The sequence below is a fragment of the Rhamphochromis longiceps genome, linkage group LG2 (genome assembly GCF_057381845.1).
Source record: "Rhamphochromis longiceps isolate RC_006_pf linkage group LG2, R_longiceps_female_GT1.1, whole genome shotgun sequence".
Lineage (NCBI taxonomy): Eukaryota > Metazoa > Chordata > Actinopteri > Cichliformes > Cichlidae > Rhamphochromis > Rhamphochromis longiceps.
This window is the reverse complement of record NC_140558.1, coordinates 15,237,315-15,262,561: the sequence shown is the minus strand read 5'-3', so window position 1 is coordinate 15,262,561 and position 25,247 is coordinate 15,237,315. Positions and strand designations below refer to the sequence as shown.

The 25,247-nt window shown below is 39.8% G+C and overlaps 1 long non-coding RNA gene across 1 annotated transcript; it reads left to right on the top strand.

Annotated features, from left to right (window-relative positions):
• The first annotated feature begins 23,461 nt into the window (after positions 1 to 23,461).
• On the top strand, positions 23,462 to 24,985 carry LOC146677079 (uncharacterized). The gene is made up of 3 exons (XR_014907377.1): positions 23,462 to 23,583; positions 24,182 to 24,233; positions 24,915 to 24,985. It is a non-coding gene; the product is annotated as an uncharacterized LOC146677079 (long non-coding RNA).
• Positions 24,986 to 25,247: the final 262 nt, after the last annotated feature.

The window sequence follows — 25,247 nt, the reverse complement described above, 5'->3', positions numbered from 1 at the left end:
ATTTGCTATATGCATTTTTTTATTGTAAAATTTATTATATAATAGAAAACTTATAATTCTGAATCCGATTTTTGGAACTGGGGACTAAATCGTTTTTACCTTTTTGTGTCACTTAACTATTTTCTGTACTGTAATTGCATTATACAGTGATTTTTAAGTTGCTGTGGTAAATCTGCAGATCTGACTATAATCACAGTTGTATTGAATTTGACATCTTACGGCACACTATGTCACTTTGTTGAAACTCGGAAAGTTGTTTCCAATGTTTAAATTTTGGTCATGCACTTTAAGCATTTAATATTGCCTTATGCAGTGTTGTTCCCTGTAGAAACTTTGCCTTGTCAAGGCTCACCGTAAATAAAGTTGTTGATGCAGCACCCTTTTCTTGCATTTACACTTTATGTAAGCTTTAGTGTAAGAGTTTTCTATTGAAGTGCAAGGATCTTGAATGTTATAAATGGTAACTCGTGAGCAAGTGTAAAAAGGTTTTTGAGTTGTCACCTGTACTCTGTAGTTAAGTGTTAGACCTTTGCTGAAGACCTCTGAAAGGTCCAAACACCTAATTACAATGTATAGATGACGACTCAGGAACCTTTCTAGACTTGTTTTGTTGATACCTAAACATTTAGCATATAGATGAAACTATTAATTAAATCATAATTAATCAAATTAATTAGGTCCAAAACGCAATCTAAATGGTGCCATTAAATTCAAATTAATATTGTCAATTGAACCTAAAGCAATACAGTTAATAAAATGAACAAAGTGTTTAAATTCTAATTAATGGTGTTAAATAGTAACAATGAAAGGAAAGCTGTTGCTTTTATAGAACAATTTCACTTCTGATATACATCACCATTGAAATTGCAGATAACAACCATATTGATTTATGTTTAATTGACCAGGTTTTGTGGAAAAGATTGCCTTAACTTTGTCAATTAAATCCAACGTTTTATTTCTTAGAGTGTACCAGTACACAAGGAACAGTACAAATGCTTTTTCTTTGATATTTTTCCACTGCTGTGCAGACCCACAGGCACAAAAAAGTAAGTATGATGGAAGACATACTGTATAATGTGTGTGATATGTGTTTGCGCTGAAATAACCAATCATATATCCTATTTAGCTTCTCTTTACCAGGAGTGCGCTCTGTGCAAAGGCACTCAGCCAATTAGGCGACAAATGCTGCACAGTGCAGAACTTAATCCATTTTCCAAGGAGGCTTGCAGACATAATAACATCATAAAAGCACACACAGCAAAAGCCCATTAAAACAAAAGCTTGCTGTCATTAAAAAAAGTCCTTTATGGAAGAAAGTGGCATGCAACAATTTGGTCTTTGCTGCCATCATTCATGTCTATTTACAGTTCCCATACTGTTCAGTAAGTGTAGGAAGCCTAATCATATATTCAGGAAAGAGGGAAAAGATGAATGTTACTGCTAAATGTCAAAATCCTGTTTATTTCATCATATGATTTACATTTGATTGATTTTTTCATTTAGTCATATTAAGAATATATAGGTCTTCCTGTCTTCTTTAGTAAGAGAGGAAGATGAAAATGAGAATGAGAAGAAAAACTGAATGGTGGCAAAAAGACATGACATCCATTAATATTGTTCAGTGAGGAAAGCAGATTTTTAAAAGAAGGGAAAAAGGCATCTTGGGATACTTGAAAATCATATAGTCTAAAAACTGTTACAATCCATTAAAAGAGAGTGGGAAAGCCCATTATTATTCTTATGGCACAGTGGAAGAGTTTCAACCCCTGCTATGGCCAATCCAGGGGAAGAGCTTTCCAGAAATAAAACTCTGCAGGGAGCCGTAGAGTCACAGCTCTGTGAAATAATCTTCAGGGTAAACCATTCAACAATGCAGAGATTCTGAAAACAACAATATGTGAAATCACCTTTTTAAATGCAAATAAGGAAGAAAAATATTCATTACTATATACTAATCCCTTGTGACATTGATCCTTTATAGGTTTGAAAGTATACATTACAGAGGTAAATTTATATCAATTTAAAAAAAAAAATACTATAAGACAATCTTTCCACCAAATTGTGACTTTTTCACATGACAGGTGATTCTGTTGAGCAGGACTGTTCAGTGAGTTTAACTAAAAAACAAATGTGTGTCGTCTTATGTAGTGAAATACTTTATTGTATTATGTGCTCTTACACGGTGACCTTGTAACCTGTCCATGGTGTAGTCTAGCTGAGACTGGTTCAGCTGCTTGAATATGTATTGTGTTCCTTTTTGTAATAATTGTCTAAAGCTAAACAACTGTGGTGATGCTTCAGCCTAACTAGGCCTAAAAACTGGTATTATAACATGATAAAACAGCTTGATTTTCAGTGGTATTTTTTAAACTTTTTTGAAGGCAAAGCCAAATGATGTCCTACTGATGGTGGCATATGATCAAACTATATTTGGGGTAGCTCAGTAGGTAAAGTGGTCGCCCCATGATCGGAAGGTCGGCGGTTCGAACGGCTACCCTGAGGTACCCCTGAGCAAGGTACCGTCCCTACACACTGCTCCCCGGGCGCCTGCTTAGTGGGCTGCCCACTGCTTCACTGAGTGAATGGGTCAAATGCAGAGAAAAACAAGTAATTTCCCCATGGGGATCAATAAAGTATCCATTATTATTATTATTATTATCATTATTATTATTATTATATTTCATCTGGGAGAGCATGGACAGGTACCAAATTTTAATGGACTCGGAGACTTGTCTAATGCACATTGACCCATTAATTGTTGAAACACACACTTACACACTGTGTATTACCTTATTTCTATCTCTTCCTCTCGTGGCTGAGATTGGGCTTGTATGTGTAACACTGGTGGTGCAATATTAGTAATGGGCATGTAAGACCTGTTAGTGTTACTTCTTGCCGTCTTTGCCTGTAGTACGGGAAGTATAGTTACTTTTAACCACAGCTCGAGGACAGAAGGGAAATATGGACCAGATCAGACAGGTTCTAGATTCGTAGGAGCCAAGGGTGTATGACAACACAGGACTTGTACACAGTAGGTGTAGAAAACACAATTGCATTTATTAGCAATTATTAAAGTTTAGCAGGTTGTGCACATTTAACAAAAGTAGAGCGCGCTTCTTGAAAACAAAATAAAATAAACCCCACAAATGGTCGACCCAAGGATATATTGTCTTTTGTGTATTTTTTGAAAGTCAATTTCAGTCTTTCAATGTTCACTAGTCACTCAGTGTGTTTGTAACCAGTCGGGTTACAATCTACCAGTTCATCCGGCTCTTTGGGCTGGGCTCGCCATCCAGTACTGGAAAAGGATCCTCGATTCTTCTTAGGTCCTCAAAACCAATCCAATCCAAATAAGCAAAGAGAAAAAACCTGACCATGTGAAGCAACAAATGCTACATGGGGCTTCACAGTGCTCACGCTGGCTCACGGCCTCTGGAATACAGTAGTACTCTTATTATTCTCGCTGAATAAAGGACTTTCACTATCCAGCTAGCTTCATCGCCGCACGGGTAAACTGATCTTTCACCGTCTGTGTCTCTGGCGTATCTAACTGGCACACGAAGGGATGGGATAGCTAAACGGTAATGACCAGCATTCATGGGGATGACCACAGAATCTTGTTCTTTCAAGGCACTGGTAAAAATCAGGCTTAGACCTTGAAACAGGGACTGGGCAATGGAAACGAGAGGATTTCCCAACTGACTATATTGCAGTCGTTCTGGTTGGGTTCTTGTTCTCTCTGAGCCCCTGTGACAAAGTGGGTGAGAAGACCATTTGTCTATATTCTTAGTTAACATTCTTGTTTTGATTTAACCATATTTCACATGTAATCTGCAATAGGCAAACATCTACTATCCCGGGTTTGTTTATGTTCTGCACTTTTACAGATTATATAATATAACATCTTGGTTTAAATCAATTCATACAAGTTTGTTAAGTTAACATGTTCCTTATTTCAACTGTTAATTGGTATTGTTTAGAACTTACCTTACCTACCTGTCTTCCAGAAGCAAAAGGAGGAAATGTAGTTTTACTTCCTGCTTTATACCTTCTGGGTTCATTTGAGGTCACAGGAAGAGACCAAGTGCAGAAGGGGAAGAACTCTTATAATTTAATAAAGTTGATTTTAGAGGGTTTATAAAGAAATAGATTTACTGTTGTGATATGTATTGATTACACCACAGAGTTTATGTTGCCAGTCAAGAGGAGTAGTAGAGGATTGAATATAATCATGTTCATCTTACCTACCTACTGAATGGAATAGTCCAGAGGAGAAATTGTTTGATTAAGTGGACTATTTAAGCAGACGAACTCAGGTGTTTTGAGAGAAAGGTTCAGGTCAGTGTAGCTGTGTGCAGTTTGACCTTAATTTCTGTTGATTTAAGTTCAGTTATGTTTATTTGAATTGAGTTAATTATAGAGTTGAGTTTCTTATTTGTTTCTTTGTAAATATTGTTTGGGCCACAAAATGGTGAATAAATCACTTGCTACACTGGACAGCATCAGTCTCCTGCACTTCTTTGACTGCTTAAGTCGAGTCCTACCACATTTGGTGGCAGCAGTGGGATTCCAGGCCAATTAAGGAGTGGAGAAGATGAAAAGACAACTTTTCACCAACTGAATTTTTCAATAATTTTGGTTGGCCATCATTGAGTCTTCATTGGCTCAGTGGGGATTATAACTGACAACTCTTGCCACATTTGAACATAATAATTAACCTGATACAATGTAGCTGTGCACCAGCTTCATCAAATGAACTGTATGTGTTTTTGTCAAGTTTTTAATCACCATCAGAATCACAGTGGTGACAGATGTATGGCTGTCCTGGAGTGCAGGCCTCATGAGCCCACAGTCAGGCACTTAACCCAAGCTTCTTTTGGCTTTGAGTTATTGAAGTTTTCCATGCACACAATACAGAAATTCGCATCAGCATCTGAGGAATCTGTGTTGTCCTGTTCAGTGTTATTCATTTTCTGATTTTTCTTTCGTGATGTGGAAAGCTTGGATTGTTTTAGGTTTGTGGGAGTGGATTTGCCTTGTTTCTGGCACAGCCTCTTCTTTGGAAAACTTATTTTCCTGCTTCTCTGGTCTGCTTCAAGGGCCATCTTAACTGGTGTATCAGTGAGTATTGCTGTTTGTTTCCTTTTTCTTCCCGTTGAAGGGGTTTTTTCTAGGTCCAGCTTTTGGTAAGGGTCGCACATCTTCTGGGTTAAAGCCCAAGGAGGTCTGTGGGTTTTCATCACAGCCTGATGAGGGAGCAGCTTGGAGGTCAGTTGGGAGACTGGAGATGTGAGCATCTGGAGGAGTGGTCATGTCGTCAGTTGTAGGACTGGTGAGATGAGCAGCAAGAGGAGCGGACTGTTGGTCAGCTGGAGAAATGTCTATATGGACTGCTGGAGAAGGACGATCTGTGACCTGTGATGGAGCAAAGTCACTGTCCTCAAATATGTTTGGATTGTATGGCCAAATTCCACAGCACTGGAATCCAGCCTGTATATTCTTTGGTGTAGCTGCTGCTGGAAGTGCCGTCCTGACAAGACCTGGTATTTCATATATTGTCATGGTCTTTCCTGGATTCATTCTCATCCAGGAATCACTTGCACTGTTCACCATCTTTTTCAGTGGGCCACAAACACTCCTGTCAAGTGGTTGGAGTTTGTGACTGCAGTGAGGGGGAAATGTGAGCATCACAATTCCATTGCTCTTGCAGAAGTCAATGGCTGCAATTGACAGGTGTGAACTGTGGTTATCCATGAGAAGACTCACTTTTTTTTTCATTGCTGACCTTGGTGTGGTTTGCAAAGTGCTCTAGAAAGATGATACGTCCTAATACGTCCTACTGGCCCATCTCTGACAAAGTGGTCTGCATAATGTATGCGTGGGAACACAAACATTGGAGGAATTGTGTTGCCAATGGCATTAACTGCACATGTAAGGGTGACCAGTGAAACTCTCTCTGCTGATGTCATTGCACCAACTTGTTTAGTGCCACGTTTTGCAATCACTCTGTCCGGGGTTTGCACAGTTGTTATGCCAGTCTCATCAATATTCCATATGTCATTTGCTGTTAAGGTGTGTCTCTTTAGCACTTCATCAAATTTTTTGAAAAACATTGCTACATTGTGTTGATTAAAACTGGTGGCCCGTGCCAGACTTGTAGCCTCAGCACTTCTAATGGACAAAGTTGGGTTTCGTTTCATGTAGGCTGAGAACCAGTCTGGTCCACCCCTTGAGAATTTGTCCCATGACTTTGGATATTTGCATGAATAAAGGACTTTCACTATCCAGCTAGCTTCATCGCCGCACGGGTAAACTGATCTTTCACCGTCTGTGTCTCTGGCATATCTGACTGGCACACAAAGGCACACACAGGTGTCTGAGCAGCGCACAGACTGGGGGAGGGTCAGACCGGCCAGACCGGACTAAGTCCTGCCCCCACACCATTTATATATTACATATACATATGTACATATTAATTAAACTTATGTTTACATGCTTTTTATCAGTATTTATTATCATTAACTTTGTTTTTATCACTATTTATTCCCATTGTGAGAGTATGAATATTTATACTTTTAATCCTGTTTTTAACACTGGGTTACATATGGTCTTAACCAGTCTCAGTGGTGGGTGTGGCCTATGGAAATCCTGGGCTAGCACACATCTGCAATCACATCTGCAGTCAACATGGCATTTAAGCTGGGTTCTCAGCTTCAGTTGTTGCCAGAGGGTGCATTTTTTCTGTTGGTGATATGGAAGTGAAACGGAGAGGTATAAATTCAAAGAGACAATCCCAGACTTTGTTTGGTGACTTACCCAGGGTTCCATGTGTCAGCTAGTTTCCAGACAGTGATTTACAAAAAGACAGTTCAGAGTGTCTCTTTAAGGTCAAGCTTTGTTTAAGTGCCTCATTGCCAATTCCAGATTTCTGTTTATTAAATCTTCTGAGCCTTTCACTGTATCCTCTACTTGAGTCCTCAGTGGAGAGTGTATATAGTTTTGTTTTTTGAACATGAGTTTGGAAAGGCTTCTATTGTTCCATTGTTAATGGTTCAATGCATCTTTTCTGATTTAATTTAAATTGAATGTAGTTTCTTAACTGGCGCTGGAGTTAAGGGGTTATCAGTCTGACCAATTCAGTGTCCAACCAATTTTCTTTTTTTAAAAATATATCCTTTTTAAACAGCAAAACATAGCAGCATCAGCAGTGCACATTTTGGTTGCCCAAGTGCTGATAACTGCAGGGAGCTAATGTTTACAAGATAACAGCTGGGAAGAACAAGATAGACAGGAAGAATGCAGAAATGTCTTTATTTCCATGGTCTGACATCACAGAATTAGCCTGTTAATAGGTGCTCTGAATCTCTTATTTTCGCTGTAACTATAGATGTCAGTGGCCTGTGTTCTTTGCATCCAAATACCTTGTTAACCGGGCTTTCAGAAAAAGCTGGCCCTTAGCTGTTGTTGTAGTTTGTGTCCTTTTGTTTACTAATGCTACTGCATTTTGCTGTGTCATGCCCAGTATGCCCCAATAAAAACCACAGGAATGCCTTATCATTTGCACTTGCTGATATGTTCAGCTGTTGTTGTAAACAGCCACAGCTACAGTGCTAATTTGAGACACTATCTTTCTCCTTATGCTCTATACATTTTACAAAGATGTTATTTGGGCAGAACAAAGAGATGCATTCTGTTCTTACATGAGTAATGAAATCTACTGCTTTGGTGTGTCTTTTGGGAACTAGTTAGTGATCTTTTCTGCTTTTGTCTGCATTGTTTTCAACTATACAAGCTTAAGAAAACTTTAGAAGTTCAGAGCAAATCCTCAAAAGAGCCTCTGATAACATAAAGTAGGATAGGAACAGAACAGAATTTAATGCAACCAAACAAACTAGTTGTATAATGTTAGTAGTTCGATATAAATTATATACCTATAATGCCATCAACTATAATAATTAAACAGTCTTTATAACAAAAGGTAATCTAACTCCAAGACAAATTTAGAGGCCAATATATAAACCAACTTGATCTGGTCTCATTTGTGTTCATTAAAAGAGATGACTATTTTTCCTGACCAACATTAATAATTTGATCTAATTCTCAATTACCTGTGCAGAATATCGATTCTATGTAACAAATACAGCTCCCTTTAGTGCTATTATTACAGATGAGGTCGTCGTGTATCATCAGGGATGGTTGGGCTGGCAAAACAGTGTAACTTAACAGAGCACATATGGCTGTAAAAATTATTTAAAAAGGTCCTCTATTAAATCTAAAGAAATTATTAACAAAGATTCTCAATTAAGTCAAAGGCAGAAGTGTCAAAGACAAGCAAATATAATCATTTCTTAAAACTGTTAAACTAACATTCACAGTGGTTGGCCAGCTGTGGTAAGCTGAGAAAGAAGGCAGGGCTTGACTGTCTCTCCATATTTCTTTAATGTGTGCGTCCAAGTTCTAGAATAACGATGTCTTGTAGGAAGGATTGTGGGGAAAGATCCACCGATATCCGCATAATCTAATATCATCCCCTCTACAGGTTAGCCAGCTTCTCTGTCTGCCATCCAGTATGACTGTTGGGAGCAGTAGTAAACACTTGGTTTCTAGTAGAGTAGGTAAATTAAGTTGGGGGACTTGATTGTTTTGTTATTGGACGCTGCTCAACTTTTTCACTACAGGCAGTCTTGCAAGGCTGCTGTTAGAAAAGTTTTCAATATCAGTTAGCAGTCTCGAAGATGTTGTCCTGAAGGGACAGGGGTGGCTGTAGCTCAGGAGGTAGTGCAGGTCTTCTATTGATCGGAAGGTTGGTGGTTCAATCCCTGGCTCTCACTAGTCTGCATCCCAAATATCCTTGAGCAAGCGAATTAACACCAAGTTGCTACTCCGGGAGAGCAGAAAAGCGCTATATAAGAATCAGTTCAAGGTTGGTAGTCATCAGTGCATTAGCTTGAACTGTGGCTGGTGATGGTAGTTCTTGTCTTGGTCCGGGGATCCTCTCCAACCCTAACCTGCACCAAGTGGAAAATCAGTGCAGCTACAATGAGTTCACCTGTTATTGATGGCAACAGGTCTAATCCTAAAACTGTAGGAACCGCCATCATAAGCTGCAAGTCAACTGAGAAATTGCAGCTGATGATGTTCCATGAGGAAGTTTTTTTAATAATTGATTAAAAATATATATAATCTGGTGTACTGTTGAAATCACCCAATTCTTTGAATCTTTGGGCTGAAGGAGGGACAATACTCGGTGTATATATGCTCAATCAACAATCATTTATTTCCATACAATTCAACAGTCAGAGCATTACAACGTCCGGACGGGAGAGATGCTACCAGAGGGTCAGGCACATGTCTCAAAATGGTGACGGGTTGCTCAGCTTTTTATAGTCTCTAGTGGCCCCCAGCTAGTCGTAAAAGCCAAAACATCACATTCTTTCTCTGTTACAGCGCCTAAGTTATGACCTCGGCTCCCTGTCTCTCTGCTCTTCACCAAAGGAATGTGGTCTGTTTCTTCTATTATCTGGACAAGGTCCTCTGCACACAACATTCTCTTCATGATTCAGCAGTATGAAATGTCAAGAAACAGTGTAATACATTCAACAGTGTCGAGTAATACAGGTCAATCCAATAGATCTAATGATTTTCACACTCTTTTAGGTCAGAAGTATAATGCAAACTAAGACTACATACTGATCACATACTCTATGTTAAAGGGTATAATATGATCTACAGCAGTTAACATAATTCAACTATTTTGATTACATATATAAGGTAACATATAATAACAGAATAATCTAACAATTCCCCCTTTTGATCTCTGAAAGAGATCACTTACAACATGCACTCCAGCATTTGCAAGGTCCAGATCTTCTTGATCCTGAGGCCCTCTGTCCCCCTTTAACGGGTGGACCATATGTGGGATGACCTCTGTGTTCACGCAGTTCAGATGCAAGCAAAGTTAGATTTACAACCATAACAGCAGTTACAGATGACTCTCCCATCACTCCCCAATTCTCCCACAGCTTTATTTTGGTGCTCCAGTTTTCCACCCCCTTTTTAATGCCCCCTTATACCTTTCAAATGTACTTAGACTAGAACCTCTGTCTAAGGAGCTTTTAACCTTTATTTTTATTGCTGCAGCTACCAGTGTCTTCCAGTTGGGTGATTCTCAGCTTCTTTCTTCGACCTCCGGGGTTAGACCACCCTTTAGTCATTGCACAGTTCTGGGGATTATTCTGCCCCGATTTCAAACAAGGATCTGTGTGTTTTGGGGTCACCTCCGTGTCCCCCTTTTTGCCAAGAGCCTCTTGAACCTCGTTGGTCTGGTGTTCCTGGTTTTCACCAACCCCTTCATGGTTATTGCTGTGTTTGTGGGATCCATCTTCTCCAGGAGCCCAAACGCCATGACACTTGACCCCAGTTGCTGTCTCGGCAGTCCCTACATCTGTCTCTGCTGTGAAGGGTCCTCACATCTCCGTGTCCCCGTCTGGTGTCTCTTCCTTTCTCTGCAAGAGACAGAAAACCAAAACACCTCTCTCCCTAGCCTTGATAATCTAATATTGTTATCCATTGTTGTTCTAATGATTCAAATTTGGTTTAAAATATTATGTTCAGGACTCTCTGACCCAGGGACTTATTCTAATCATAATCTATGTGTATGTAAAAGAAATCAAAAATTAGTGAACCCTTTCTAAGTCTAGCACATTATAAGCTTAAGTTTTACCATAGCTAAATTATTAAACACAGAAATAACGTCATAAGATGTTCATAAAACCATTGTTTGATGTTCGGACTCAACTCCCCCTTTTTGACACACTCCCATGTGTCAATTCATTGGAGCTAGACAATTAAAAGAGAAGGTTAGTGACATCATATCTCAGAAAGTATCAGAAATTCTTCTCTCGAGTACCGTTGCTCCAGCCTTGTTTTCCCAGAGGATCCTCAATCCCGGAAATTTCCCTTCTCCTCATGTAATGAAGTCTGTCATCCTTCCATGCCCTGGTAACTGGTCCATCCAGAGCTGTAACATTTTGAAATGTACATACAACAAGCCAAACCACACCTTGGCCACACCAACCCTTTTCCGCCCCGAAGATGTCCAATGCCATCCTAGTATGGACTGTCAAAAGTGGCTTTAACGCTGACTATCCTGACAATCCATTTTATAACGTTTCCTGGTCAGATTTGCCAATCTCTGCACCAGGGTTTTAAACTTTTCGCCATTTCCATTAGTTGTTATTTTTATTTAGTTTCGACTCCAGATTTTCAATTTTTACCAGTTGTAATTAGTTTTTACCAATTCTTTGCTAGTTTAGTGTAGTTTTTATTTTCTGAAAATCCTTAGTTTCAATTTAGTTTTATTTGTGTTTTGCAAAAATTAAGTGTAACAAAATCCCAGTTCCATCATATCAGTCATGCTCTTCTGGTTATCCTTGGGTGTTGAGACTAATAACTATTAACTCTTGCCGCACCGAGTGGTCCTAATTTTGGTTGAAGTGAATTGATAACCTTTTGAAGGCGATTGTTTCACACCTTTATTTAGATGTCCCAGTCCTGTTGTCTCGGGATACATCATGCTGCCTTATCTGGGGTTAGCTGTTTTCTGGGGATGCGGGTTGAGTGGGTGAGCTCTTCAAGGAGGGGGAGTGTGCTCCCCCTGATGAGGTCTTCTAGGTAAGCTAGGTTAACCTTCTTGTGTGAGCTTTTCAAGTGCACTTTAAGGTTAGTGGGACTTTTAGTTTTATAAATGTCCCTCATGACCCCCTGATGACCCAGTATTTCATTTTTGCACACTGTAGTACACATTTTAGTTTTTGCTTGCAGCTCGCATACTCTACTTGCCACTCCTCTAAGTCCTGATGTTTCTTAGAGAGGGCAACAGTACCTTTAAAATTATATCACATGTGTGGGGGTGTGGCCTTGCCAATTGTTTTGCCCACCTTTTCAAAATGGCTGGCGTGCCCACAAGCACATTTCATGGAAAAAGAAAGGTAAGCTTGATATTTACATTTAAAATGTTTTGTTAAACTCAGATTTTTATTTTATTCAAAAAATAAACATCTAGTAAATAATTTGAGGGGTCTTTAAGAATTAGGCTTATTTAGTTTCACAGAGAACATGACTAATTTATTAATGTGTGCTCTACACATTGGGACTTTATATTTATTTCACTTTTTCCTAATAGACAACTTTTGACAAAGGCGGAGAGAATTCTTAACACAATTATTAAGGGAGATTCAAACATAGATTTTTCAAAATATGAGAGGGTCAGGACCCACTAGAAGCCACACAAAGTGTTACGGCCGAGAGGGCCCGGCTGTGGGTGTGGACTCAAATGCAGACACAGAGGGAGGCAAACGGGCGTGAACACAGTGCTTTATTTACAAGTGTCTAGTGAAATTACACAACAGGAGACTATGAATGCTATGAATTATGAAATGCTATGAACTGTGAACTGTGAGGCCAAACTGTGAACATGAAACTGAGTGCTATGGCTAGGTGCTGGATTTCACGGATGGAAAAAAGGGGCAGCGGCTTGGATGGAGGTACGCAGTCACTATAATGAGAAGAGACAAGTAGTCAGTGGCAGTCCAGTGAATCACAGCTGCAGGATTAGGCTATGGAGGTTAGGGCTTACGCGTTGCAGGTTTAAAGTGTCATGCGAGGAAGGGGTGTCCAGGGGGTTCCGGGTGAGGAGTGTCCAGAGAGGATCCAGAATATGCGTGGAGTGAGGGACTTGGCAGGGAGGCAGGCAGGTGTAGTCCGATGGTGGAGAGGAAGAAACCAGATGACAGAACCAGCGTCCAGGCGGAGATGAGAGTAGTTCGGGAAACGTGACTGCCAGGTGGGTCCTATGACAAAGAAAAACACGGTGAGGGAAAAGCAGTAGTTGAGGGTTCTCACAAGGGGTTCGCAGCCTAGCACTGACATGGGTTAGCAGAAGATCTGGCAGAGGTCTGTTGTGAATGCTGGTCTTATATGCAGGTGACTTGATTGGAACCAGGTGTGGAAGCTGATTGGAGTCTCTGCCTGAAGGTAGAACCCAGCGGAGTGGAAAAACCCCGTGCTCACCCGGACCATGACACAAAGATTATCGAGATGCAATGGCAGATGTAACAGAGAAAACCACAGGGCCACCTGAAATCTGTCATCCTATCTGGTGCAAAACCAACATGTAGTAGAATCTGGAATTTTGATTTTGAGTTAAAAATAAAATATGGGTAAAATGCAGAAATCTTTTCCAGTAAAGTAAAAAATAAGAGTCGCAATTATAGTCGAATCCATAACACCTAATTGTTTCTACAAGATCACGTCGTTGCTAAAAGTTATCAGTGATCTCAATGTGTGAAAAGAACTCACAGTACCTGGAGTTTAAGCTCCTCTTAGCTGAGAACCCTGGGACAAACATGTGAACAAGACCTGAATAGTACCAGTAATGTAGAGTTCTCTCCAAAGATCAATAAAAGGAAGCCCCCATCTGATGAGAGTCTAGCAAAATATGGTTCACTCCACTTGCCTGAAATGGTTAACAGTCCAAGGCATTTCAGTTATAGAATGGCTGGGTGTAACAATGAAACAGATGTGAGATGAGGGGAGTGCCAAATGTTCCTTTGTGTCTCCAAATAAAATCAGTACTTCCTCAGATATCCTAAATAAATTGACTTTTGTGAAATAGAAAGTTCAGTGCCATCAACTATTCCTGAACCAATAGTTTACAGCCAGTGAAATGTCAGTGACTTCTGGGTTGGTCCCTGATCTTCATCGTTTGAGATTGTTATTTTAATAACACTTGATTTATTCAAAAGAAAAAAGAAAAAAAAAGAAAAAAGAAAAAACGAAAATATTTTCTCCCTGTTTTTTCTTATTCTCTGGGTCTCAGGAGAACATTATGTGCCTCTCCACTACAAGACTCTTGTTATGTCTACAAAACAGTCATATTAAATCATCCTCAATTCTATTCTGGCGCTGTCTCCCGACTTTTCCTGACCTGATTCTGCGCGTGGACGGAGCAGCCACACAGACGACTCGACTAACGTACTGCCTGAACTTTACTATTGCAGGGCACGCACACATCAATGCAACCAAACACATAAATCTAGTTAATTTTAGTTAGTTTTGTGAACAGTCAGTACAGTTTTAGTTAGTATTCCTTTTTGTTTTGATTTCCTTACCGTTAACGCAAATTTTTCCACTTCTAGTTTTCGTTATTTCATTTGTTGTCTTTAATAATAATAATCTTCTCTGCACCCTTGAATAAACATACTTAATATGATCAACATTTTGCTGCTTGTTATTTCACCATCTTATTGAATCAAATACTTCATCCTTATGTGGTTTACGACATTATATTTATCTAAATCTCCACTTTGTCTCTAAATGTTTGAAGAATTTTTCGAGTTCGAGGTCAAATTTTAAGAATTTGACCATAAGTGAAAGTTATGGTGTCATCACCCCCTTCAGGGCTTACCTTTCCCAGTTTTGATGATATTCCTCCCTATTCTTTGCAAATACCCCCTGTTGGTGGCGAGAAACTGTTGGTGTGGTCAAGTGGGTGCTATAGAAACAAAAGCTCAGGACAGAACAGTTATCAGTCATGTACTTCATACAAATTTTGCATATGTTTTATTTCGTATTGATCCTCTGAGCATAATGGTACATTTTAATTTGAATTTATCCAAACTAAACACAATATTTTTCTTTATTTACTTTGCTCTTGTTCTTTTGCAGTACCACATCCTATCAAATGTCCCTGTCAATTATATTCTACATCTAATAACTTACTATTTCAAATGAGAACCTAAATCACGTGGACCAATGTTTATTATTCCATATCTCTATTCTGAACGTGGCAAGCCATTCATAGGTATTGTTAAATTTTGGCGATTTTCCTCTATAAAATTTAATTGACTTTTTACAGTGGCCTGCTATGGTTAATAATAACATATTCCAGTCATAAGTGGTATCAAAAGTCTTCTCCACTGTAGCATTTGGCATTCCCAATAATATAACATGATACCTTAATCAAAACACAGCTAATATAGCACAGTTTTCTTAATGCAAACATCAGTAACTCAGACTCAGCAAACAAAGTGTTAAGTCTGCAGTTCATACTTATGTGAAGCTACAGTCTCCTCCTCCAGTCTCTCTTATCCTCCTGCTCCTGCAAAAACAAAACAAAACAAAGCGAAGCATCCACCCTTCTCTTGCCCGCTGGGTGAATTGTTTATTGGCATTTACTAATCCTAAAGTGGGTGCAGTCATTGTCTCAGTATCAAGTCAGTCAAAACTTGTAGTCGTCAGTCCATCACAGTCCATTCACATGCATTCATCCACACACATTCATACCAGATTTTGCTGATAATGGAGTCTCCCGCGCAACCTATTCGAGCCTCCATCACCAGCAAGATGACGTCATCATTTTAAAGGAAAACAATTCCTTGTTGTTTTTTGGGCCGGATTGACTCGGTGCAATCCTTTTAGACTCAGAACTTCTCAGTGTTCCCTATAAGTGAATTTCTCCCAAGCCAATTACAATCATGGAGAAGCACACTTTGCAACTGTTTTTGTAAGAATATTTCATAACGCTTTAAATTTCAATCTTTCAGGCCTGGTTTAAAGAGCTGATTGTTAAATCATGAACTCACAAAATATCACCATATCACCACCGGTGGATCACACCTCTCAGATGTTTTTTCTCCAGTGCACTGTAACAAAAACGAAAACAGACGTAACCAACAAAACACTAATAACAATAACATAAACTAGGGCCCGTTGCAGACATGTCCAAGCATAAAACTATCCTCTCTCGCTTACGAGAAAGAGCACAAGCCAAAGCTCACTGATAAAATCAAGCTAGCGCTAAGCAAAACCAAACAATCAACCAGAAATTCACAGGAACATTTTGCTTCCTGCCGGGACAATATTGTGTGGGAACGAGAACCTCAGGTGCCGTAACACCTTTTGTTCCTCCTTGAATCAAATCTCAATTACAGAAAATGCCGTACTCCAACCTAAACTTACACTATTAATTCATCATCTTCACTCTGTGCCACTGTTCCTCATCAGGGCTGTGTGAAGCACAGCAAAGAATTCAGTCAAGGCCTTGAGCCATAAACAGACATCACGCACAGACATTGTTTTCATAACCAAACCGTTTTAGACCTTATTAACTCTACATAAATGCCTTCTAGGTGACATATAACACATTCTAAGTAATCAATGGCTCCTCATAAAAATTATGCATTGGGATGTTTGTGTGCAGCATTTTGCATATCAGCATAAGCAAAGCATTCTTCATTGCATCAGCGTGTATGTGTGTGTGCGTGTGGATCACTCTTCATTGCACAAGCGTGTGCATGTGTATGTGTGTGCATCACTTCTCAGTGAATCAGCATTCCCGTGTGTGTGTGTGTGTGTGTGTGTGTGTGTGTATGTGTGTGTGTGTTTGTTCATCACTTTCCTGTTCTGGTGTTCTGGGTAAACCACTGCCTGAAGCGTGCCCTGGGGTCCTGCCCCCCTCCTTTTCAGTTCGTTTGCGACCATTGCTGCTGCTGCTGCCCAAAGTTCTGTCCGTCCTGGTTCTGACCCCAATTGGGGCAGTCCTTTCTCCAGTGTCCATGCTCACCGCAGGTGAAACCTGCATCTTCTTCTGTGTTTTTGTCCATTCTGAGGTGCCTTCTGACCTCAGTTACTCCTCCTGTCTCGGTCACGCCCTTTTTGCCGCCCGATCATCCGTGTTGGTCCATCACTGTCCTGCACAGTGTGAATGCAAAGTTATCAAGGTCAGCATTCTTTCGCTCGGCCTTACTTTTTCATTCGGGCTTGGCGGGCGTCTCGTCACAGCTGAGCTCTGTCAGCTGACGTAGTCTGGGAATTTTCCCCCGTGTAGTGAAACGGGCCTTAGGTTTAGTGCTCTCCGTCTCTGCTGCATGAGATCACATTCCTGCAGCTCTGTTGACATTCTCAGGTCGTTGTTGTGGGTCCAGCTGTTGCAGCATTTGGTCAGTGTCACGTATGGGGGAGAGCAGGAGTCCAGTCAGCCTCGGCTTTCAGGGCCAGCAAAGCAGCCTGTAATTAAATATGTATAGAAAAAACAAAACAAAAACAAAACAAAACAAAAACAAACAAAAAGCAAAAACAAACGAACAGGAAAATGATGTTGTGTTGGCTGTGTTATTCAGAGGAGAGACAACGGGGCCAGGCCCTGTGTCAGCCTTCTCTCCCCCTTTTTTTTGTTTTTTCTCTCCCGATATAATCAACTCCTAACCCACCAAGTTGACAGGACAACATGCACCTGTTAAAATTCTTAAGATCATGTTTAAAAGCCCAAAAGGAAATTTTCTTTCATTCAGTAATCACTTGTATCAATCAATCAGCAGAAAACATGTCACAATTTGAATCTTTTAACCCCTAAATTTGTCATGTCTTCACTGGTTGGTCAGACCAGTGTCTTTTTCTTTGAAGTTAAATTGTTGTCCTGCAACCCAGAGAGTTTATTTGTCAGTAATGTATTTATCCTTTAACAACAGATGTATGTTAAGTTTCGCTGCTTTAGCCTTGCTGGAAAATCTTCACGTGTTCATGAGTGTAAGCTGTTTCTTCATTGCGTGTATGTGCATTTGTAGGCAAGCAGGTTAATTTTATCTTTTTCTCAAACTAGGCGTTACCTTAAAAGGAGCCTTTCTCTCAGATTTCTCTGCTTGTGTGTTTTTGTTTCACCTTTTTGTTGTGATGCTCCGGACGCCTTCCCAACCTCCACAAGTCCGTTGGCCCCAATTTTATGTGTTAAAACTTCTCTTAATTCCTCCTCTAATTCTCTCCTTGCTGCTGTCTGTTTCACAGCTGCTGATTCGTGCTGGGTGTGGTTCCCATTACCTATAATTTTGCTTCGGCCGCTGTGCTTGTGGGGGCAGTTGGTCCAGGTCCGCAGCTTCCTGTATTAACACACTAAGAGATTTATTTAATTTCATTTTCATCACATGTTAAACAGATAAGCAGGCCACACGCCTACCTTGACAGCGTAAACTGTACGCCAGTCTCCCAACACATTCCTCTCTCTACTCCTCCATAATTCTCCACTGCACACCTCTTACTATCGCTCCTTTTTATTTTTATTACACCACAGAGTAATACACCCAATTATGCCAAATTCCCTCTTTATTTTAATTTCACACTCGTCAGGGGACAGGCACACAACAATTTCAACCACTGAAACGAGGAATTTAACCTTTTTATTTCTTTACTAATCTAGACTCAACCTTTGTTCGCAAAATGTGTCTTGTTCTAGTCCGGAATAAATGTGAACCCGCGATTACGCTGCGGTCCCAGTGTTATTTCCGTAGCTATGCGGGGGCCCTCACCTCCCCAAGTCACCACCTCGGCATCCGGACGCCGCCGGTCCTGGCCGCGCGTCCACGAACAGGAGGGTCGCCACTCCTAGGGCAAAATTATTTCCACAGGTACACTAGGCATCAACCTTTGATCCTAAAATGTGTCTTTGCTCTAATGTCCTCCTAATCAAACACATCAACCGTCACTGTCACTGTGTTCAGACTTCACACACAGAAACACACTCAGCGCGCGCCTCACACACAGCCAGAGCGCGCCTTACACACACAGCGCGTTACACCATCAGTGTGACACACAGAGAGCGCCTCTCATCAGCAGAAATTTGCACAGAAACCTCTGAGCTCAACTATTAGATCTTCTTAAAGCACACTGCACCATAGACCAAAATACCCCTTTCTCTGCGCTTATGACCGCCACAACGGGGCAAAGTCGCATCATAAAAGTGATGCTTGCATCCCCGAAGTTATACCTGACATCATAAACCAGGTTTTGCTCTATGTACTTCTTGGCAAGTAAAATTTTACTTTGTATTATGACCGCAGCCCTTAAAACTCGACTGACGCCACAAACCACCGTCAAACCTCTGTTCAATGTACTAAAATTAGCACCAACCACTACTGCACTCCACGGCCGCACCACCGGAACACGGCCGTATCATAAACCAAACCTACGGACGTGTTTCGCTCTCGCGTTGCCAGCGTTCAACTGCACCGTGAGCCAGCATCTGCTTTTCCTTAAATCAACTTCTATTTCATAGCCGGCAAAAGCCAGGACGTCACTGACACCATAAACAAAATAAACAAACTTCAAACCTCGACTTCAATGTACTGAACTAATGGCCGCGTCTTCAGAAGAAATTCTAATGTATTATTGCTACAGAGGCCAGTATTAGACAAAATTAAATGTGGAAGGTAAAGTGGCTGCAACTAGCTCAACGTAGTATCTTATTAGTTTCTCGGTAGAAGCAGTTTACTGCAACTAGCTCAACGTAGTGTCTTATTAGTTTCTCGGTAGAAGCAGTTTATTTAACACACTGGAATTCAGCCTCAACTTATGTTGTTAGTATCTTGCGCCGAAAACCAGACACCGACAAATTTACTGTGAAAATACGTGTAACTCAGTGAACAGATTGATTTGGAAAGCCCAATATGCACATTTGGTATTTATAATACAACAGGCTGTGCTTACCTTTTTATTTTTGGACCGGTCCTCTGTTCACCTCGCCTCACGATCTCACCAAAGGTCAAATCTGCACCTCCTCAGCACACCAAAGATCCGGGTCACACGGCACCAAGTTGTTGAAATCACCCAATTCTTTGAATCTTTGGGCTGAAGGAGGGACAATACTCGGTGTATATATGCTCAATCAACAATCATTTATTTCCATACAATTCAACAGTCAGAGCATTACAACGTCCGGACAGGAGAGATGCTACCAGAGGGTCAGGCACATGTCTCAAAATGGTGACGGGTTGCTCAGCTTTTTATAGTCTCTAGTGGCCCCCAGCTAGTCGTAAAAGCCAAAACATCACATTCTTTCTCTGTTACAGCGCCTAAGTTATGACCTCGGCTCCCTGTCTCTCTGCTCTTCACCAAAGGAATGTGGTCTGTTTCTTCTATTATCTGGACAAGGTCCTCTGCACACAACATTCTCTTCATGATTCAGCAGTATGAAATGTCAAGAAACAGTGTAATACATTCAACAGTGTCGAGTAATACAGGTCAATCCAATAGATCTAATGATTTTCACACTCTTTTAGGTCAGAAGTATAATGCAAACTAAGACTACATACTGATCACACACTCTATGTTAAAGGGTATAATATGATCTACAGCAGTTAACATAATTCAACTATTTTGATTACATATATAAGGTAACATATAATAACAGAATAATCTAACAGTACCTTGAATGTTTCTTCTCCCTACCTCAGTATGAAAACAAATACAGTGAAATTTGGTAGGAAACACAGAGAGGTGTCAGGCATCATGGATGTTTTATTGACAAATGAAGTTACAGAAGTTGTAAAGTGTCCAAGCTTAGGTCCAAATGCAAACATGTCAAAATTTCTGAAACTTTTTACCTGTCAAATGAGGTCTCATAGGCTTATTTTTTTTTTTATCATTAAAATGGGTGTTCCAAATAGACAAAGCATCTACAAAGAGGCGTGGACATCAACCAAACCTCAACCTTGCCCCAAACCATAGTTGCTTGCAGCTGATGGTTAACATGTTAAAGGCAGCTGAACCAACAAAGTCAAGTTGTTCTTGAAAGGTCCAAACAAAAAACTTCCAAAATCCCATTCCTTACAGGTCGGATGACATCAGCACCCCCACAAACAATAAATCACAGATATTACCACTTCCTCACAAATCAGCACGAATAGATAACCTTAAATCTCAGCTCATTACTCCTTATCTCACCTGCCAACCTACAGGATTAGCTGCAAACACTTTGAAGTGCATTTGTGCAGGAAAATCATTAGATTTACAATTAGTTTTATTGATGGTAACAAGTCTGTCTGCCCACTGGCTGCTCATGTCCACTCCCCACCTTTTCTGAGTTCACTTTGTACTAAATTGGGTAGCAATAAGAAGATAACAGCAGTGTACACGTGTGTGTGTGTGTGTGTGTGCGTGTGTGTGTAGATTCACAGTTATATAACAGGAAAACTAGCATACATAACTAAGCTCGAGAGCAACAAAGGTGTGTGTGTGTGTGTGTGTGTGTGTGTGCGTGCACGTGTGTGTTAAAGACACTCATTCATTAAATGACATTATGAAACTAGCTTTTGAGTGTAAGTGGCCCCAGGGTCAATCAACCCTGAACCTATTCTTGCAGTGCCATACGTCACCCATAAATTAGCATCAAACAAAATGCCTTCCCATCCCCATGTATGTGTGAAAACACTGCCAACGTCTGAATAAAATGTCACCCTAAATTCCAGTTGGTCATTTAAAAAATAATACAATGTTTTGCATTAAAATCATTCTTGGGCATTTTCACTTCGCATTCCTTTTAAATAGAACTGTCTTGTAGCATTTGTGTGATCATTCGGTTATGTACCAAACGCACAGCTATTGAGTTGTCACAGTGTTTACTGGAGGATGAGGAAAATTACAGCAGGCCACAAAAAAGTGCAGGAGTATAATGCTGCCTAAAACAACAGAAAATAGCCTGGTTTAGAAAAGTAGGACAATGAACATCATCACTGTATATACTTGTATAACTATGCATGTGACAAATAAAGAACCTTGAACCTTGAACCTGTCCTTACAGCTTCTCCTTCATACTGTCATGTGCAAAGTTACTTAAAACACCCTCTTTCCCATTCTGATGCTCAGTTTGAACCTCAACAGATCACATCAATACATTACGTATTTAAAATACAAAATATGAGTAACTGTATTCCGTTACAGTTACCATTTAAAAAGGTGGTATTCAGAATACAGTTAGTTTGTTGAAGTAAATGGATTACACGGTGGTATTTACCTGTTTTATATTGTGGCAATTCAGAATTTTTTGGTTTTTGTTTGACAGCTATGTTCTGTTGTTCCAGGCGGCAGCGTTGCGGTTGCCATGATTACAGGGTGACCCGTGCTCTCTCTGCGACTGTGTGTTTCCTGTGTGAGAGTGCGCCTTTTTGTTGTTGTTGTTGTGCTAAGCCTGGGGTCAGCAACCTTTAACACCCAAAGAGCCATTTCCACACAAAAGAAAACACTGGGAGCCACCAATACTTTTTGACATCTAAAATTAAGATAACACTGTATATATTGTTTTTTACCTTTATACTTTGTGTGAACAACTAAAGTGTGTTGCTTATGAAATCCATGAAGTGCTACAGAGAAAACTACATTTTATTTATGTAATGAACACATTTTGAACTCTTAAAGAAATATAACAAAAAGAAAAATGATCCATGTAGCAAAGAAAACTGTTGTGTGCTGCCACCCTTATATTGCCTTTGGGCTTTTGGAGTGTAGCAGAGCCTTAACCTGAATTGTAAAAAATAATTGGAAAAAAGAACTATGCTACCACGCAACGGGGCGATCGTGGCTTGAGAGCTGGCAGTTCGTCTTGTAATCGGAAGGTTGCCGGTTCGAGCTCCGGCTCGGACAGTCTTGGCCGTTGTGTCCTTGCGCAAGGCACTTCACCCGTTGCCTGCTGGTGGTAGTGAGAGGGCGCCAGTGTCCGGCAGCCTCACCTCTGTGTGTGCTGTGGCTACAATGTACACTGTAAAAAAGATCCGTATATTTAACAGTGAAAGACAGTAGCAATACGACAGGAAAAACCTGTTAACTATAAAACAGTTTAAAACTGTTGATTTGATGTGAAATTGCCGTAAATAAAGAAATGTAGAAAAACCGTAATATGTACATTTTTTCTCTGAAAAAAAATACATAAACCTACTGTAAATCACTCTTGCATAGTTTTTTTAACGGAAGATTCCAATAAACTTTCAAACAGGCAAACACAATTTTTTTTTTACATTTATTTATTGAAAAAAATACAGATTTTAATTGCTGAATGTAAGCATGGTTGTGCTGGTAATGGATACATGCTCTAATATGACTTTGTGATTTTTGCATTAATTTCACATAATAATAATAATGGATTCGATAGCGGTTTTCAAGAAGCCCAAAGCACTTTACATTAAATCCATTCTTGATTCATAGCACATTTAATACAGCATATTCATATAACAGGTACATATGTCCCAAGATCTTTATACTAGAAATGTATTAGGGCAATTTTTGGATGTAGTTTTTGTAAAGAATATGGGATGTAGCTGTTAAATCTACATTCTGTTGAACTCAATGAACCATGAGTTTAAAATGTAAAAGCTAAAAACAACTTGAGAGACCTACAGCTAATGATAGACATACTATATTGTTGAGTGAATTCATATAATCCCAAAAGTGTTAAAACAATAATCTGTTGTCTGTTCTATTTATTCATACTTAATTATTATATGAAGAAAAAAAGATTTTAAAAGTACCTCCTCCCAAAACTAGGCGTTTTCCCCTGACGTTTAGAGCACCGTTTCACATCAAGGCGCCTGATTTCAAACGGGCCAATCAGCGCACTGCATCAGGCTCCACCGCAGATAACGTCTGTACATCTCCACACAAGTTTTGCTTTGGACTACGGCAGCACGCTATCTTCATTTTCGTGGACTTGTTTCTCATTTTTTTTAATTTAACGTCTACCACAGCTCGTCTTCAGTTACTACGGTAAGAAAATAATCCTACTTGGTTTATTTATCGACAGCATTGTGTTGCAGGCAGTGAAGGCGCAAATGATAAATTTACGTTAGCTTTAGCTCGTTTCTAGCATTAGCGTTAGCTACATCAGGCTGAAAAGAGCCTTGCAAAACCAGCAGTGCGCGTTTTGAGACGTGTTTTGGAGACGGGTGTATTAATGGAAACCGTCTAATTAGTATAGCTATATTTGAATGCTTTGTCTAAATGCGGCCTGGATTTTCCCGCCTTGTTTGACATCCGGCTGAAGCTTTAACATAGCTAGCCTCGCAGCTGTGTCATATTGATTATGTATTTTTGCAGCATATGTGGAGAATCGGTTCAGTCCGTGAAAGCTTATGTTTTGCATTGCAGACTGCATCGTAATGAACCCCGGTGTATTTTTAAATGTGTTGAAGTCAGTTGTAAGCAGGTGTTTTCTGGATATGCTGCTTTAAAGTCTCACTTCTACCGCCACCACACTGGTACCGCAACTGTTTCTCAGAATGCTACCTTAATGGGTTTGAATTGCACTGTCTCACTTTGTGAATGCCAATGTGAAGGAACTAAAGCTTTGATTGCTCACTTACAGGAACACATAGAAGAGGGACGGCATGTAACTTGTCCAGTGAGAGGATGCCAAAGTGAGTTCTCTGTAAAATCTACATTTACCTCTCATATGTCTAGAAAACACAAACGTTAAGAAAATGAGATTTGTGGTTTAAACAAAGATACTCAGAGTCCATCTACAAGTGCCACCATACAGGAAGGTGCCAGTGTATCAGATATAGAAGACCCTGGTATGGATGGGTCTAATTTCAGTGACCTGTATCTCAGAAATGTATGTATGTTTTACATTAAACTACAGGGACAGCATCTTCTGCCAGCATCTACCATTCAAACCATTGTTGAAGAAATACAAAATATACATGAATTGGGACAGATGTATACATTGATCAGACTAAGGTCACTTCTAAAAGATATGTCAGTTTCAGATGAAGACATAAAAATCTGTGACACAGTAAAACAATCGGACTTGTTCTCAGCATGTCACACAGGGCCCCTGAGAACTGCTTATTCAAGAGTTCAGTGCTTTAAAGATGTGTTCAAGTATGTTGAACCCAGAAAAGTGTTTTTGGGCAGGGACGAGAACAGGATGGAGAGATTTGCCTATTATGTTCCTCTGCTAAATATTTTGAAGGGTTATGCTGGAATCAAGTTTTTGGCAAGGTCTCATATCAGTGAATCCTAATAATGTTTCAAGACCAGATGTTCTCAGGGACTGTTGTGATGGTAAAGTGTTTGTGTCAAACAAATTTTTTCAGGAAAATCCACATTGCCTCAAGCTGGTTCTATACCAGGATGCATTTGAAGTAGTGAACCCACTTGGTTCTGCATTTCTAAATTACATTTAGTAATTTGAATAAAATCATGGTTTGTGTATTAAGCTTACAGAGTAGAACACTTAAAAGCACTCTAGTCTAAAAACTGTTACAGAATAAAATTGTATTTTATTATTTTTTGATAGTTAATTTTACAGGGAAAAAATGTTGTTTTCTGGCACAAACTTTATTTTATATGTTATTTTCATGTTAATTCTAGGGAAAAACGTTATTTTTTCTTCAAGTTAAAACATTTTCTTCTACGGTAAAATATTG